The 19,073-nt window shown below is 38.3% G+C and overlaps 1 long non-coding RNA gene across 1 annotated transcript in view; it reads left to right on the plus strand.

The window, feature by feature from the left end:
- LOC136292204 (uncharacterized) overlaps nt 1-18,353 on the plus strand; it is a 36,300-nt gene extending 17,947 nt beyond the window's left edge. Inside the window, exons 3-4 of the long non-coding RNA XR_010721852.1 lie at nt 15,717-15,824; nt 17,095-18,353. This is a non-coding gene — a long non-coding RNA (uncharacterized lncRNA). The remainder of the gene's footprint in view (nt 1-15,716; nt 15,825-17,094) is intronic.
- Nucleotides 18,354-19,073: the final 720 nt, after the last annotated feature.

A 19,073-nucleotide genomic window follows, 5' to 3' on the forward strand; every position in this document is an offset into this window, starting at 1 on the left:
TGCAAGAATCACACTTGTTATAACTACTTTATAAAACACGTTTAAGAGAATCTAGCTAGTTTTGAAAAAATACCTGTTGATTGTTTTGAGGAAACACTCAGTGCTTCTCTTCTCTACTATGTTTTGGTGTTGCTAAATTCTCTCTCTGCATCTGGAAGAACTTACATCTGCATTTCTGGTGGCTGCCATAGGGTGGTGCCAGGCCATCAGTATATACAGTACGAGACAATGGTTTGGGCTTCGAGCAGATCAGAAACCAAACGAGCTTTAAAATCTGATCTCGAATAATTCACAGTGCAAATAAACGAAGCAGCCAGTGCAAATAGTTACTTTGATGCCTTTTTTTTTTTTTTTTTTTTTTTTTTTTGATACTTGGCATAAAGGAAGGGTCTGTCTGGTGTATATACTTCTGTTTGTGGGGGGTGTGTGTGTATATATATGTGTATATATATATATGTTTGCATACATGCATATATGCATGCATGTGTGTAAAGTTTGACCTGAAATGTGTTTATGCCCTAAGGATACTGATGCCTTGTTTTTGATCACATTGTACCAGTGTGGCTTAATTAATAGCCCTCTTAGCATCTCTGCTAATGTACAGGCTTCTGTTGCTTGTGTGTGTATTTATTACAGACCTGCTAAGTGTTAAAGCTGACTGGAGACAAATGATAGGTTTCCAACTTTAAAGAAACAATATCTATCTAATGCATGTTTAAGGAAGACTAATTTATTGCCTTAAACTCAGCTCACAATTGAGTGCCCAATGAAAGCAATGAAATATTAATATTTTAGAGTCATGTTTGAAATATCTCCCATCTATCTGGTTCAAAAATCTATATTATATTAATTATATAGATGTACCAATTTATTCTTTGAGCTATCTAAATCAGTTTCTAAAGTATTTGGTTTATAATAACTGAGGAGAAGAAATTAAGCCTGAGGTTAGTGAGAGGGATATACAAATATTTATTGACTGTCATATCTGAAAAGGCTACTGTCTGTGTAAGATAAAAAAATAATAGTTGGAAGTGAAAAAAAGAATATTATTGGCAATAGATTACACAGATCAGGTCTAAAATGCTTGATTTCATATTTCTGTTTATGTTCACATTTAATAAAGAGGTTGAAGGTTTATATTTATAAAAGCATATCTTTAGAGGGGAAAACATTGACATTCACAACTCATTTGCTCTTGAACACCTTTTGTTAATGTATGAAATGAAATACAGTATGTGGCCTGGCAACTGAACAAGCTAGAATTAGAAATGATTTAACTTACTTGCATTTGCAGAGCTTTGGAGTTACATGGAGACAAACACAGTAACTATTTTGACAAATCCTGGATGGTGCTGTATTCTTTGCCAGGTAGTGGTAACTTAAAAAACGCAAACAAATAAGCAACCCCCCCACCTCCCCCCTCAAAACTTCATACCCAAAGCAAATTTAAAAAAGAAACAAACCAAAACTCCACCCCACAATGCTTCTTTCTTTCTAATTTAAAAATTGAACTAAACAGAGTCTACTGAGTTGAATGATTTCAAATTCATGTGAATAACTTTGGAGAATTGATGTAAATAACCAACAACAGCCAAACATGAATCCTTTGTGAATCAGACTTTTTGCCACACTAATTTTCCCCTCAGTGAATGGGAATAAGACCCACTTGTATCTGAGATGATGCTGTGAGTGACATTTTGAGGCTAAAAGCCTCTAAAATATTTGTAATAGTTTAGATAGCGATTATCCTGTCTAGACCTTTTACTCTTTACTAGACTTTCATTTAAATATTTTGGTGGTTTTTTTTTTTTTTTAATGTAAATCCGTGGCAAATGTGCAGATTTGGACTTTCTAAAGTTTTACTTTGAGAATGTTTTCTTAAAGCATTCCAAAACACTGAAATCCTGGAATGGCAAGGCAAAAAATAATTCAAGCCAAAGGTAAAATCAAAAATTATTTATGGAGCGTTTTGTCTCTAATCCTAAAACTGAAAGTAATAGTGGCAGCAGTGATGAGCTTAGCTGCTTCTTGTGCCTAATGCTTGTCGTGAAGTCAAATTTGATTGACATTTCATCATAAATTTCTATTCCACTTAACAAATATCTCTTTTTCTCTGTTTGTAAGAGCCTTTTAAAGATGCTTCCTTAAAACAATGTAACAGTCATTTGCAGCTTTTATGGCATCTAAATCTGCGCCTTTTCTGCTGGCTTGGTTCTACTGACATTTTAACATTGTTAATAATCACTGGCCATTTGCGTGTGCTGGGTAAAGGCATAATGTGCTTTTACACGAAACACTGTTATGAGGGATCATTATCTCATGAGGCAGCAGTTGTAATGAAAATTAAACAATTGCAAAACTTGCTTTGCCAAGTGTTCCTCAAGTAAATTTAGCTGGGCTGCCTCACAGCTCCTACCTGCTTCTGCGGGGCTGTATACCAGAGCCGCTGGAGGGCTGCAGGCGTGAATTCCTTGGTGCAGGGGTGAGAGCTGTGAGCTCCCCGCTCCGCCGTGCTCTGCTGAGGCTGAGCAGGAAATGCTTCTCTCACAGGCAACGTCCTAGCAGGGCATGAAATAAGTGCAAACCTTTCAAAGGAGTCTCCGAGGTATCGATAGTTAAATGGATGTTGCAAACGACCTTTTGCTCGCAGGTAGCCACGGAAGTGTTGGATCTGCAGCCTGCAAGCTACTCCTGCTGTTTCGGAAACCACTGCAGCCGTGTGGTTAAAAATTACCAAATTAGCTGCATTTCTAAGGCAAAGAAAGGGTTGGGAATGTAAATATGGGCGATCCAGGGTTTTGTTTATAGGCTGCAAAACTTTACTAAACGCTACACATAATGGACATAGTTTTTTACAACTTCTTCGCTGTTTCTACATGAAATTATTTGAATGGGAAGTACTTTAAAGATAAAGTAAATGCATGATGACAGATCCGGCAAGGTTTCTCCCCAGTATCTGCATTTTAGCAAAGTTAGTCTAGCTGAGGATCTGGACATCTGAAATTCACATTTAAAATGACTGTTACTTAGCTAGCTGGGGCAGTTTGTGCCATTTCTGACATGCTTTCCTTCTGTTATGTCTGCAACCAGATTTGTCCTTATGAGACTTGTATTCAACAGCTCCTCTTTTATTTTAATGCAGCACTTAGAGGTAGATTGTTCCAGTACTACAGTAGTAAGGAAGACAAAATTTCCATTTTTTTTTTTTTTTTTTTTTTTTACACGTTTAATTTTGAAAGCTACCGTGGCATGAAACAATAATTCAGAGAGGCTCCGTTTCAAATTACCTTTCTTCATTAAAAAATAAAATAAAATTACCAGGAGGTCTAGCACGTTATGTCACTAAGTCACACAGTAAGAGGAACCATCAAAGAATGGTGGGAATTATCACAGCAGCTTGCTCCTTGTTAGAAGCATTTACCTCATGACCCTTTCATTTGCCTACTGCCACTTTAGTTTAAGAGTGACAACACTGTATAGCACTCTGCACTTTCTGCCTCCCCCCCCTCGCCCTTTCCCTTAGCACCAGATGCCTTTGTAAAGCAGCCTGGTGAAGGAGTGAACAAAACCTTGTGGGATAAGTCTGACACTGGAAGTTAATGATTATCAGTTGAAACAAAACACTTGTTTACATGTTGTAGTCATTAGAGGTTCCAGTCAGTCATACCTCGGCTGGGATTCCTGCCAAATGTTTTGAGGGTTCTTTCACAAGCTGTGCAGTTTTGTAAATACAAAAGCACTCTTATTAAGCCTTTTTAGTATTAGACTGTGCAATTAAGACTACGGGTAATTAGATTCCTTTATTGGGAGTAGAATGGTCCAAGATACACACACACAACTTTCTTAACCCCAGGATACCATCGTATCTCTATTTGGGTGTTCTATTGCAGATCAATGACTAAGAGAAACTCTTTTGTACTGCACACATTTTTTCTTTATTAAAAATCCTCCTCAGAACTTGGGGAGGTATGGATTTTTCCTCACCTTATTGTCATCACCTCTGTTGGAGCAATAAAACTTTCTTTTTTGATTAGCTTGTCTCAATTTGCTGGAAACCCTTTGCTTGCATCTCTTTTAGTAGTGCTGGCTTTTCATTTCAGCCTTATTACAACTAGGATTAAGGAGGTGATTTAACTATGAAGGAATTTAGGAAAATTTCCAGTAAGCTAAGGATGATTTTAAGTTAACTGCAGGATAACAGGGTTGTAGGAATGAATGTTTCTTTTAACACCTGTGAATTAGTCCATACCTGAATAAATAAATGATCCCTTTGGTATTTGAAGTTGATATGAACCAGCTCAAATTTCAACATTTTCTTGTAAACACTCTAATCATGCAAAAATGCATCTAATACAAATAATCGTGTGAGCTGATCAACCTGTTTTATGTACCCTTCAGCTCAGGGAGTATTCTCTGCACTGAGCACGATGGTAAATTATTTAAGATTTGGGAGGCCATTTTTTGTAACTGTGAATTGTAAGACAACTGAATCATCTATACATATTTTATCTCTATTTTTTTCTTTGCCAGAGAAGATATCCGTTTTAGTTGCTCCAGTGCAGGACTGCTCGCTTTGACATTTCCCGGTTGTCTGTAGTGCTAGGCAATAATTAAATATCAGGTGCATAAGCTGCTCTTTAATTTGACATGTGTGCTCCAGGCAATAAACACATGCAGTGCAACGTGGGAGTGTAATTGCTAAGGAATAAAATCTTGTACCAAGTGAGATCATTGTATCAGGTAGTGTGTGACAGCTCATTTGATCATTATGCCCAGGCTAAAGAGGTTGCCTAATTAGTTTCCATTAAAACTCACCCTTTAATCAGGAATTATTCTTGCATAAAGAATGTCACTTGGTCCAGATGAATGAACAATGGTTCCCCCTTGAGATTCAACTATCTGTTACACTTGGGATGCCATATGTCTTTTCAAACAATTCAGCTACCACTGTACTCTGTGAATCTGGATCTTGCAGCACTACGTGGCATTTGCATTTCCTCGATACCAGCTCATGTTCTGTAGAAAAATCACAATGGTGTTCTGTATATACTTCATCAAGTCAGAGGAACTATGTTTGAGCAACTATGTTTGAGCAGCAGGAGGTATGTTGTAAACACACAAATGACTAATGGGCCTCTCTTAACTAATGTGTCTTAGTTGTTGTATATATTTAATTAGTGACATACATAGCACACATGCTATTACCTGGAGCTAGACTTTGGTTTCTCACCTAGAAACGTCAAGGTTCATCTAAATTTAATATTTTGGAGAGAAACAACTCCGTAGCTTTTTTTCTTCTTGTGACAATAGCTTTGTCATCTGAAGCTGATCACAGAAGTAGCTGCGCTTTCTCTTTTTACTCTCTTCCCAAAAAGAATCTTTCGAGTGCCTTTCCTTTTCTCCCACAGGACGTGTGAGATTGGGCACATTACTGGGTTCATGCACCATGAGTTCTTCGTAAGTGAAGCTTAGCTGTTGGGTATGCTTCAAACCGAGCCATTTCAGTGAGTTCCAGGTTGTCCGAAGGAGTTCACTCTTCTGCCGTATGGAAGCTGCAGGGAGTGGCTCATTTGAGCTGTCCAGAAACTGCTGCTCAGGAGAGGCTTTCCCTCTGTGGCTGTACAGACTGTGGTAGGCCAGGTGGAGAGAAAGAGACTTGCATATCAAAGGTCAACACTTGCAGTTGGTGCCTTCATTCAAATCCCTCGATCACCTGCTGTAGAGATGTGAACTGGTTTAGTAATGTTTGAAAAATGCCCTGGGCTGGCTGCCAGTTTGAATGAAGTCCAGCAACAACAAGAACTGTTCTTCCTTTCCCCAGAGGTAGCCTGGGATAGTGAGCTGAGCTTCCCTTCTGTAGTGGAGGGGTGATCCTACAACTTGTTGATGTCTTCACTGACTATCTGCCAGTGTGGTGTCCAGCCTTCTTCTAATCAAATGGTTCATGAGGCACCTGGATATATAGGTCTCAAAAATACTTCCCTAATTTTTTTTGCGTCTCCGATTGTTGCCGACCCCTTGTTGTGTTGGGAGGAAGGTAAAAATGTTTTGTGGGCTTTGTGCACCTGGAGGAAATACCTTTGACAGAAACAAGAACAACCCAAGGTTTTGCGAAAGATTGCCACAAACACTAAGCAAGCATTGTGCAGGATACCTGCTCCGGATTCATATTTAGTAAATCTAAATGCTTTAACCTTCATACTTAAACCCAAGACATGCTTGCTTTTACACTGCAAACGTATTCAGAGTAATGGAAGGATGTTGGTGCAAGATGGAATTCAAATCCTTAATGTTTCTTGCTGCTACTGCTGTGAGTGCTCCCATTCTCCATACCCAATATATGACGTGTCACAGCCACAGTGAATGAAGCAGACAGGAAAGTCGCTAAAGCACATGACTGACATCTAGAATCAGGAGAAGAGAAATGGTTTGATGATCTAACAGGACTCTCTAAATAGCGGGGCTTTTAATTTATTGGTTTTTATACCTTGAACTACGTGTCCAGGAAAATTAGTATTCTCTGCAGTAAGAGCGGTCCACCTTTACCTAACATGTTCTTTGTAGTTGAGGTCAATCTCTGATGCATCAGAGGAAGATAGAGAAGAAAGAATAAAAGCTTCTTTGAGCACAGAAACTGAATTCTGATCTTTTCTGGCTTCCTCTGGTTAATCCATACTGTTTTGGCATTCTCGCATACATCTTACGCTCCCTTCTAATATTTTCAGCAAACACATTCTTAACATCTCTTTCATGTTCCCAGTGCCATTCCTGATTTCTTTCCGCGTCCCCAGATTGTATTTGCCCAGGCTTCTGGAGAAATCTGTTGCATCTGATTCAGTTACAGACATCGATTGGTGTCAGTTGCTGTCTCTTGACTATTAGTCAAAGAGGATTTTTTTGCATCTTAGTTACTTCAAACCCAACAAATGCCTAGAGGGGCTCCATGATGATGATTTATGCAAATACTTTAGTGAAACTCCTAGATGGTATCCAGACTGCTCTGGTGGTATGCAGTGATAAAGATCAGTTATTGCTAGAATGAAATGAATTATCTGGGTGTGTTATCTTTATTTTTAAGGAGGTTATTGATAGCTGCAAAGCAAGGAGATATAGCTAGTAATCATAAATGAAGTGCCCTCTCCTGTTCTGCAGGCCTCTCTTGGAAACCTGTGTGCTGAAGGACACACAAAATCTTTGCAGAATATTAACCTCAGAGCAATCCTTTGTCAATAAAAATTAAAATGAAAAATTAAATTAAATCCCAATTTCAACTTTAGCAGCTTAAGAGAGAAATAAAAATGCTGAATTAATAATGGGAAAATTTACATTAGTAATAGTAGTGGTATTATTTGGTACAAAGGGCAACCTGTCCAAGAGGTAAATTTGGTTTTTTCTTGAATAAGTTTCACTTCTTTAGCCAATCAGTTTTCGTGCTAATCATCATGATTTATATTACTGAGATTTTCAATTTAATCATTTGCATTTTCTCTAACCATCTAAGCTTTTTCATTATAACAATGAATTCTACAGGTTATTTATAATATGTTAAAAAAATTTTAAAAGAGCAACTTGAAATTACAGTTTAAAAAGAGTAAATAATTTTAAGAGAGTATTTTTGCAGTCTTTATTCTCATATACTGATAGTGGACATGTGAACTTCTGAAATTCCTGACTCTGTTCAGTGCAGTAGCTCTAGCATGTTTCCTCCCCCATTCCCCCATGTTTCCTCTGAAAAAAAAAAAATCTAATACTTCAAGGTCTCCTTCTGCAGATATACTTTTACGACTGCAATCTTGACTGTTGCCTGGTTTTTAGTCCTGTCATCAGCCCAGGTCTTTCTCTGTCTTCTTTTCAAAGCTGAATAGACAGAACATGGTAAATTATTTCATAAGAGGGCATTCCATTGATTTATAATATTGAGACTATTACTTAATTTTTGAACTTTCTGAAGATAACAAGGTGCTTCCTTTTTAATTGCAATGCCATAAGTCAATCTGAGTTCATCCTAGACTTGACCCAGTTTTATCAAAAGGTTTATGAACTTAGCAAACTTGGCTCAAATAGGGCTGAAAAGTTGCACTGAGATTCATCACGTTATGATTAAAATCTTGCTATAGCCCTAGTCTAAGTATTATCTAAATATCTTCAGTAGCAAGTTTAAACCAGAAATGACCTAAGAAAATTACTTCTTCTATAAGCAAATATAAGGGCTAAAGTCAATTTTGGGTAACCATTCAGGGCTGCTTTTACTTTCTCTGTGCCTGATTGCCAGGATTTAAATTTTATATCTTTTCCACAAAACACATTTACCCGTTACAAATACATATGTTTATCTTTGTATTATAAAGTGGGGCCTATTTTTATTACTCTTGTTATTAATCCAAGTAGTCTTTAGTGTTTCTATAAGAAATTCACTAGAGTGGAATCAAAACATCATTCAGTACAGAATGAACCTTTCCTATATGCGAAAAGCAAGCTCGGTTGCATTCAATGTGAATAAAGACCATCAGCATTACTCTGTGCAATATCCTGATACTTTACAGCCCTTTAGGACCTGAACATATCGGCCATACTTCAGAAGCCTCCATAAACTTGTATAAATGTTTTCTTTTGCAATGATTTCTCAAAGTTTCCAGTAACAATCTTTTATTGCTCTCTTGTGAGTTGTACTGCATGGACCGAATATTGTCAAGGAAAACAAACTGGTTTTGTTTTATTTCTCTGAAGTGCTTTCTAAAAGGATTCTATTCAACACGTACACATTGGATCATATTCTGCCCCTAGCTATGGTGGCTGATAAAATGCCATTGACTTTATTACCATCCACTTTGACTCTGGCCTTTTTCCATGTACTCCAGCCTGCCTGTGTAACTAAGGACAGAAAACTTGACCTGGGGTGTGTGCTTTCCTTCAGAAAAAGCTGCGTTATTTACCCTCAGTGAGGCAAGTGCAGTAATTCACACATTGCACCCACTTAGAGTGAGTCCTCGGGTGCTGTTGTTAAAGTTCCCCCTTGCAAAGCTCCTCAGCCAGGAGCTTCCCAGAACAGTCAGCACTAGCACATGGAGAACAGTGCTCAGCCGCAGCTCAGGAATGCTCAGGGGTGTGGAACAGAACTCACTGTGCAGGTCAAGGGCCTGGGAGAGTCCTGCCGTGAGCAAGAGAGGGGCTGGGCAGGGACACTGGGGTGCTGGACTCGCTGATTCTGGACTGATGGAAAGGATGAGGGCAGCAGAGGTCTTGCTGCAGTGGGGGGACCATGTGTCCTGATCCACCCCAGTGTTCCTGCTGGGGCTCTAGTGGGACTGAAAAGAAAAGATAGGAAATAGATTGAGAGGCAGCAGCCATCCTTGACATGCAAGCTGGTTGCCAGCCTAGGAAATGGCCAAAATTCTTTATACCTAGATCTGGCCAAAATTTTCCTCCACCTCTAAGAAATCTTGATAAAAGATTTAAGAGAAAAAATAAACAAAAAATCTCTGTGTCTGGACAGGATCCTCCATTATTTCCAGGTGTAGTCTGGAAGGCCTGGCTCTAATCTACATGAGAATAAAGAACTGAAGAGATTTTGCAAAGAAAATGAAGTGGCATGCCATTTCCTAATTGCTGTCCCTGTGTGGCTGCTCTACCATGAAACAAACCCCATTTTGCTTTGCAATAGCTACTGTGGGAAAGATAATTTATTTCAATTGGAATATATTTTTGAAATTTTAGCTCTGCATTTAGTTAATGCTTTCCAGTCTTCCTCTCCTACCATGAATTTAGATTTTTGTGTTTTTGTTACTTTTGAAATGAATGCTGCTTTCAAAGTATGTCATTCTGGAAGAAATAACAAATGTACTGAAATTCAAAATAACTGCTAGAACTGGGACCAATCAATGTTTGTTTTTTGAAATATGCACAATTCAAAGCAGTGACAGATCATCCTTAAATACCAAATTAGTACAACTAGAAGTATACTGAAAAATCTCATTTTAACATTATTATGATGCATTAATTTTTGTATTTGCTCTAAAAATATGGAAATTTTATATGTGCTGTGCCTTCATTTTTCAAATATACTTCTCTAACTTTTTAAAAGGCCAGCTTTCAGGGGAGCTTACATCCTAAGTTCAAGGAACAGTATGCATTTACAGCTGACTAAATTTTGAAAGCTTTTGCTGTTCATTCTTTCACATAGAACATTGAACACGTAGTATTCACAGCCCTCATGATAATAGGTTTGTTGGGACAAGGACGGCATCTTTTTCTTGTTCCATCTGAGTTAATATGCCTGGTTTAGTCACTTGAGAAATAAAGTTGGCATCTGCAACCTCTTGTTTAGAAGATGTCTAGATCCCATCTTCTGTGATCTGCCAAGAGTGGTTATGAAGGAGTCTCTTTTGAGTTTTGAAGAAAAAGTATTTTTATTCATGTCTTAAACTCAGTTTAAAACTTACTATTACATATTACTCTTATTTTTTTTCCTGTGTTTGGTAAAGATACCAACTGCAAAAATAGTACAGATGTACATGTTAAATTGGATTGAGAAGTGAAGCAGAAGCACACAGATTTCACGAAGGAGACGTGGAAGATCTCTAATGATTTTCCTTAGGAAAAAAGTCACTAATATGGGTTCTACAAAGTAGACTGTAAGCTTTCAATGGCAAATGACTGGAAACATATTTTTCAGTTGGCTCAAAACACTGCAATAACTAATATCTGTAGGGAATAAAGGAAGGATCAATACGTGCTGGTACCTTGGTTATTTAGGCATTTGGTAAAGTGGTATGTTTCTCTTAAACTGCAAGAAGACACTGCCATTATTTTATCTGGAAAATAACACAAATAAGAATTTATTTGTACATACATATCCTTAAAGTAAACCACAAATTCATGCACATCACAGTCTTAATGCTTACTTATGTTGGCAAATTTTAAGAACTTGTTTGACATGCCTGCAGTTTGCACATTGCAGCTACAGGCTGTTTGGATGGAAAGTTGAACCAGGAATAGCATCTAGGCTGGCTAGTGCCACAGTGCAAGAAGCGGTTGTGTGGGTCCCAAATGGCCCTGCTGTCACCCTGTCACTGGCAGGTGGCCCCAGAAGGCTCCGGCTGCCTGATGTTGCCAGAGGAGTTAAGAACATGATGTGCACTCTGGTTATGGCTGGCAGCTGGCAGCTGCACCTGCTCCTGCAGCACATCTGGCACAAGGATAGGCTCTCCCCTGGGACAGCCAAGGCTACTCCTTGTTAGGAGTAGCTAAATTCCTTCTTCTCAGGCTGGCAAATCTGGTTTTTGTCTACATGAAAGAATTCCAAGCTGTCTTCACAGTATAATGTTTAAATTTTTTTAAAATTATGTTTTGTTGAGATATGAACTGCCTGGATGCACTCTGAGGTGGGTGGGAAACTGGCTGCACCAAGAGGCTTAAAGGATTGTCCATTCAGGGTCCAGCTAGTGGCATTCTTCAAGAGTCAGTGCTTGGGTCAAGATGCTCTAATGTCTTTTGTTACTCAGCTGGATTGGGATGGAGTGTACCTGCATTCAGTTCATGGGGGGTACTGTATCAAGCAAGGCAAGTCCAGCAATCCAGAGCAGCCTTGGCTTGCTGGAGCACTGGGCAGCAGGAATCTCATGAAGTTCAACTTAGCTTAATACAGAGCCCAGCACCTGGGATTGCAGACTGTCAAGGATGCACTTCTGTGGGAAAGAACCTGGGGCCTTGGCCAGTGACAAAACAAATCTGTGTCAGTCGTGCTGTGCTCATGTCAGGAAAGGTCAGAAAACCTCTGCTATATGAGCAAGAGAGCAGACAGTAGGCTGAGGGAGGCCAGTGTTCACTCCTGTGAAAGGGAGAGAGTATTTAAAGTGCTGTCTCCAGTTTGGAGCTTGCCAGGAAACACTAGTAAAGAGGCAAGTCCAGCAGAGTTCTGAAAAATCATTGTGGAGGTTGAAGCACATGAGGTACAAGGAGTGTCTTGAGAGTTGTTTCAATCTGAGGAAGAGAAGGCGCAAAATATTGCTGTCTCCAACTGCTGAACATGTTTATGAAGAAGATAGAAGACTCCTCAATATGCCCAGCAAAATAAAAAGGGGCAATGGACACAGGTTTCACCATATGAAATCCCGTTTTGATATTAGGGAATTCTCATACTGAAGGTGCTTAAACATTGCTGCAGGAGCCCAGAGGGCCAATGAAATCTCTCTGGAGATAGTCAAAACACCACTGAGCAAGGCTCTGAAAAACATGTTGTAACTTTTGAAATTGTCCCTAACCTTGTCCCTGCCCCTGCATTAAATGGTATGTTTAGACCACTGGTCTTTCTGAGCTCTCTTCCGAATTAAATTACTGTCTGCTTCTGTTTTATGTCTGTTTTCATATTTCTAATAGCAACCTCTGCAAATGGAAAAGGTCACAATTAGTTGTAAGCTTTAAAATGCAGATCTGGTCTGAAAATTAGAGCATTATTTTACACAGGAGCGTAAGAAACACAGTGTAAAAGGCCTCAGAATTTTTGCTATACATTGTTTGTATTGATATATTACTATTGTATAGCAGCTCGAATTATTTTGTCAGATATCCTGTTGCAGGAAAATCCCTTTCCAACACCTTTTTTTCTGTGGTGTAATAAGCTGTTTCCTTGATGCTATGGTCGCTACAATATACTCCTCCTAGGCTCCTGTCAGTGACTCCTAGGTCTTACTTGAATACAGAAATGGTGTAGGCATTGTGTGGGTTTCAGAAGTTACTGTACTCCAGGGCAGGCCATTATCTTTGAGAATGGGGCAGAGCAGTGTGTCCTTTCCTTTTGTCTAACAGAATGGAAGTAACCATTTCCTCTCTCTTCTTTGCACTGTTTGGACTCAGGGGTGAGGAAGCTGAATTTACCAAAGCCTTCTCCTAGGAACATGTTCTCATTTTTTCCCCCATTCTGTCTTTATCTTGTGTCTCTTCATCCTGAGCTCTGAGATTTCTTTGCCTCCTTCCCATGCCTAAAGAAATGGAAGCAAACAGGAGCAATAAAGGATGGATATTGTTCCTGATGGTCTAGTTTGTATCCTGAGCTCTGCTGTCAGAGCAGCTTTCCATTGCACACTCCTATATCAACATCTGTCCTGGAACCTGGACTGTTGAGGTTGACAAATTAACCCTGTGCACCTCCTCCTTGCTCCATTTGGGAGTAAGGGAATAAAGGGACAGAAAAGGAATCCCATCTCAGTGGCTCTTCACTGTGGGAAGACAATATTTAAATAAGAACTTATGCGGAGACCATATCATTCCCCAAGGCTGCAAGAGGCAAAAATCAGAATAGCTAGAAAGCAAGGTCATCAGTGAGGCTGATTGCAGAGCTAGAAACGGGCCCCAGGAGCTGTAACTCTCTTTGTGTTTTTCTTTGCTGAGAAATTTTGTGAGCAAGCTTATTAGAAATCTTCAAATCTCATCAATGACAATAGCTGGCAGCTACAGAGAAACTTAAATTTTCGCATTTCAGGATTCATGCAAATAGCTGTTACAATGAAAGAAGAGGAATTAGCTCAGGTTTTTACAAAGCACCTGCTGAAGTGAAGATCACTAATGAGTCATTTGGAATTGTTGTCAGGTCACTGGCCAGATAGGAATTTGCAGTCAGGCATTGATATTGCTGCCTGCTTACAGCAATCTCATTAGTAACAGTAGTTCTAGGCTTTATGTGTGTCATCCCCCTATTTAAAGAAGGTTTCTGGAATTATCGGGTGCATAGTCATTATTGTCAAACAGTTAATGTATTTTTGAAATTAAAATATTTTCTGAGCTTTTTCAAAAACTGATTTAACAGATTTTTTTTTTATGGTTCCATCTGCACTACTGTTAAAATTGACTAAGAAATTGTGATACTCCTTTATCTTGAGCAATGAAGTGACAGGTCAGATTCTAGCTCATAAGACATGAAAGAGGGAGCTAAAGGGCAACTGCAAAGGATGAGCAAGCTGATATTATAATAAAGACTCATGGAATTAAAGATTTCAGTTATTCTTTTTTTTGGAAAAGAAGATGAGCCTTGCTATCTAGACCTCAAAATATCTTTTTTCTGGTTGCTGCTCTTCTCTAATGAAATAGTTGTTTACGAACAATCTGAAATGCTTTTCATTTGACTTCCAGAGGGAGTCATTTTCAGGCTTTTACAAGCAAGCCTAGAGAATGGTTGAACAGCAGTCAGAATATTCAGCTAAGACATGTAGCTTTAATCTTCAAGAAGTTGATTTTTCTGGAGTGAATAACAATGGACCTCTCAGCCAGCACTGAGTGCTGACTTTCATGAGTGCTGTGCACGTGTGTCTGTGCATCAAACCTAGCCCAGGAAAACCAAGGTGGTTAACTTGCTGTTTAAAAAGATAAAGAGTCTATTCAATTTAGAAGACAATAATAGTAATTTAACATACTTAAGCTGAAGTAATTACCTTTCACTGTTTCCACAGCATGAAATTACAGTCTACAATAATTTTGAAATATTGATCCTTTCAGGCATCTGATGTTAGAAGTGTTTCTTGAATGCATTGGGCTCACTGAAAGAAAGTGAAGTTTTTTTGCACGCTGATACAGACTAATTTGACTTCCTAAATACATTATCTACTGTGTTGTTTGAAACTGTCTAGCAGCTTCAGAGAAGTTGCCACTGAAATTCCTCATACATGCACCTCAGGTGTCATAAATTTTTGTTTATATTTTAGAAATTTCTAGCGTGTAAAGTGTGCATGTCCCCAAGAAAAGCTTTCTTTCCTGGGTTTTCTTTGAGTTTTCTCTTGTTTCTATATCTTATTGAAAGAAATCGGTTTTGCATGGAGGACACCATTAATAATGAAATGCAGTCTGTGAGCTTTTTAAAAGTCTATTTCTTCCTTATAAATAAATGGTAATTTGTTTTAAAGCATCATTGCGCACAGTGTTCAGCTGGCTCTCATGCATTCGATTATTTTAAATAAATGTACCATAAATGGAACAAGTTTCTTTCTAATTTGCAAACGATATGCAACATTTTTCAAAAAAAAAGAGAGAAAAAACTGTAAAATTTGTTCTTAACTACATCTCATTAATGTGAAGCTGTTCAATGACCTGTAAAGATTAAAGAATTAGTGAATTGGTAAAATTATCAGAATGAAAAATCTGTATAATTTTGATTTCAATTTAAAAATCTGCTAAACAGTGTGGGGGCTTTAGCAAAGTATATTACTTTTTAATATGGGTTCCACAAATGTCCTAGTATCAGTGTTACAAATGGACTGAAATAAAGGCAACAAATAGTATGTTTAAATGTTCAGTGTTACACATTCTGTTAAATCCTTTTTTTTTTCTTTTCATTAAAACAACTGAAGACATTTAATTAAGTGACCACTCTGCTAAGTGAAGCAAAAATTAATATACATAAATGAATTTATGTGTGGGCAATGATGCATAATTAAAAATATGCTTCAAATAAGGAGTTGAGAAGAAAGAAAACAGTTTAACAAGAATCTTCAAGACTATTTCCGCCTGAATTTTTAAAGTCAGACATGCACAGGATTTACTTATTTGCAACATTTCAGCTAAAATTTGTGACAAATGTGCCTTTAACATACTGGTGCCCTAGCATTATGGAACAATGGTTTGCTGAAAGCTAGTCTTGACCAGAAAAATCACCTCAGTATCTTGTGACTAATGGCATGTTACTCAGCTTGCTGAAAAGCCTACCTTTAGGCAAATCTCATCTTTGACAGACTTTTATTCCAAAACTGCTGAAGTTCTCCTTGTGGCAAGATATGTCAAAGCTGGAGTGATAGAAGATATTTACATGTAAACTGAAAGATGATGTGGAATACACACATGTAAGTTTAAGGAATGTTCCTTTTGACATTGGATAATTTTATTGATCATGTTATCTTAGTTATAGGTTACCTACTTTGGGTAGAGGTACAGCGTTATATTGCTTAGTAGTTGGAAAAAAGAAAAGCAAGCTTCCTTTCTTAAGTGAAAAAATGGAGAAATTTTATTTTCAGATCCTTGAATATTTCACTGCAATTTACACAGTCATCCTTTGTGGGGCAGAGGTTGTGGTTCCTGTTTTTATGATGCAGTTGTCATAAGACATGCTTTGAACAGCCATCATTCCATTCACCTGGGGTTTCAGGCAGATTCTCCGTATTCTCACCATCTAGTGAGCAAATATCAGACTGGTGAACGTAGAGCTTTTTTTGTGTTGTCAACCTCCAGATTTCTCTGAATACATGAAGTATGTGGTAGTGGAAAATTAGGTTTGTTTTGCCTAAAAAGTGGATTTTGATTCTGTGACCTTTGTGAACACTGGTGAGTGTTGCCTTAGGAAAGCCCCATGCTTTTTTGTGTTCCAGACTTCGGACACTTAATTTGATAAGTCACAGCTGACTCCAGCCCTGTTTACTGTTCTTGAAGAGAAACCATGTAGGAGGAAAACTGTAGCATCCAGGCACACACGTCTTGTGTCACAGCAGTGCTGCAACACGAAGGACAGAGGAGAATGGCACAGAAAGCCTTCCCTTATAAAGATTGCCTCTCCCACTAGATTCAAGAAATCAGCAGCTGCTGTTCTGGAGATGTTCAGGTTCAGCTGGGCTCCCATCCCACTGAAAAAAAAAAAAAAAAAAAAAAAAAAAAAAAGCTCCTTTATCCCCCATAGTATTTTATTGGCAAGTTTAGTCCAATTATGAGAGGGGACTTTAGGGACTACAAAAGGTAAAGTCCCTAAGGCCACATATAAAGAACAGAAAAGCAACAGTCCTTTACTTTTTTTCTCTAATAAACACATGTAACGGTAACTGCCATGACTTAATTACTGCAAAGCAGTTTTAAACAACTGGCTTAACACTGTATTAACACAACATAAAAACAACCGCACCAGGAGTATCACCTGTCATTATTGGATATGGCCCTACTGAAACCAATGGCACGAAATTAATAGGTGCAGAGTTTGGGGTTTGGCCCCTTAGGTCCCCACTGGCCTAGGAATTCATTGCCTCATGCTCAGGTTTTCCATTGCCTTACAGCTCCAACAGTCTTATTTTCGTGAACTTTCATGGTGTTTCTATTTCTAAGTAATTGTGTGCATTTTTTTCTTTTCAGGATACCTATGGAGTGAGAGCTGAATTTCTTTAACTAGTGTGTTTGTCTACTTCAGACACCAGTTAACCCTGAGAGTGGGTAACTACAGAACAACCTCTGCCTTCTATGTGTAGAGCTACTCCCAGAGGGCAGATTAGATCTCATTGCTTGGATTTTCAGACACACTTAATCAGAGTCCTGTTAAAGCTGGACCTTTTCTTTGCAGTTCTGTGCACTTCCAGGTCGTTTCAGTTTCTCTGTACCTGTGGTATTTTTCTGTCTGGCATCTTTTTCTACTAGCTCAGTTCTGGAAGTATGTTGTGCCTCCCATGAATGTCTCTACCAAGCTACTCGGCTCCTGTGAGAGCAGTGGAGATGAGCTGAGCAGCCACCTCTCAGGTTCATCCTCTGTGCTCTTAAGAACAATGAAATTGGGCTTCCACCAAAAAAAAAAAAAAAAAAAAAAAAAAAAAAAAAAAAAAAAGAAAAAAAGAAAAAAAGGGCAAATGCTTAGGATGTAAAGTATTCTTTTCCATGGTAGATGTTGCTTTCAGGGTTGTGTGTGACATGGGAGTGAAGAAGAAGGAAGAAGGGCTGATAATAAGTGGCAGGTGAGAGGTGCTTTAAGGCCATACAAAACTGGAGTAGGAAGCCATTTGTTCAATGTGTGGCATTTCCATTGAGAAGAGATTGAAATAATAACAAATTTCCCCCCGCTGGCTGTCTAAAGCTCATGCAGCTTCCCCTGTTAAAAATTGCTGCATAATCTTTTATCCCATAATGTTGTTAGCATTCTTCTGTTTTCATTTCCTTTCTCAGTGTTTTGATACAGTGCTGCACAAAGGGCTTTTCTAGTTACATGCAAGTTTTGTAAATATTGTGAAGGGATCTACTACATGAACTGATGACTTTTTTTTTAAGTGCATTGATACCGAAGGCAAAAAAGTAATGGTGAATTAAGCGTCTTCAGGATACAAAGAGGTAGGGAAAAAAGGAACAGTTTTAGGACTAATTCAATTTACTTTACACCTTAACGATCAAGACAAAAAAGCCCTTGGCAAAGGATTTAAGATGCCAAAGATACAATAAAGTCAAAATAAAGAAAGAAGGCAGTTTAATTAAAAATGATTTCGATAAAATAAATTCATTTCTATTTCTGTAGCTATATTTCTGGATATTAAAGTGCATAAAGCTAGAGACATATATAAACAAAATGTAGTAATGAGAAGTTATGCCTTTGTTCTGTGTTTTAAGGATAGAAAATACTGTAAATGAGAAGTATTTGGGAACATATTAAATATTTCTAGCAGCATAATTCTTTGAAACAGGAAACTTGCTCCCTGGTGCTTTTTTTGTGCTGCTTGATTTACAGATGAAAATTGGCTCTATCCAGGTGTGAGCACTTCCTATTTATGTGTTTTGTGATAGCAGCTTGAGCCTGCATACTGCCATTCTCTCTAAGCCTGTGCAAAAGAGAGAGAGAGAGTCCAAGGATTACGAAAGCTAAATTATTTGCTTTTGAATTTATTTTTTCATAATTCTAGAAAATATTTTTTACTATTTCTAATGCATTTAGAAGATTCCAGTCTCGTGCTAGCCTTCCCTGACCACACTTGCAAGTTTCCCCATGCCCTTTACAGAAGTAGAGAGAACAAGTAAAGCCCAACACAGCGCTTCTGTCAGTCTAGTTTGGATAGTAGGTTTCTCACGTGGAACCCTTAAATCCAGATATTGTCCCTCTTTCCTCATGAACAAGATCATTAGGAAATGGCCCCCTTTGAGTACCTCTCACAGCCAGTACTCCTATATATATATAGTCAGGCTCTTTTCTGACATAACACTGAAGATTTTATCCACTGACTAAATGGTGTGTTTTTCCTCTGGTTCTTTTTAAAATGGCCCAGTTAGAAGGGCAGGTGAGAATTACCAGAGCTATAAATACCAGTCGTGGGAGTACCAGCTAATGACACTCTCTGATGAGACACCACAGATCCTGTGCT

This window comes from Chamaea fasciata, unplaced genomic scaffold (assembly GCF_029207755.1).
Source record: "Chamaea fasciata isolate MVZ Bird 193981 ecotype frontalis unplaced genomic scaffold, bChaFas1.0.hap1 SCAF_7, whole genome shotgun sequence".
NCBI classification, from domain to species: Eukaryota; Metazoa; Chordata; class Aves; order Passeriformes; family Sylviidae; genus Chamaea; species Chamaea fasciata.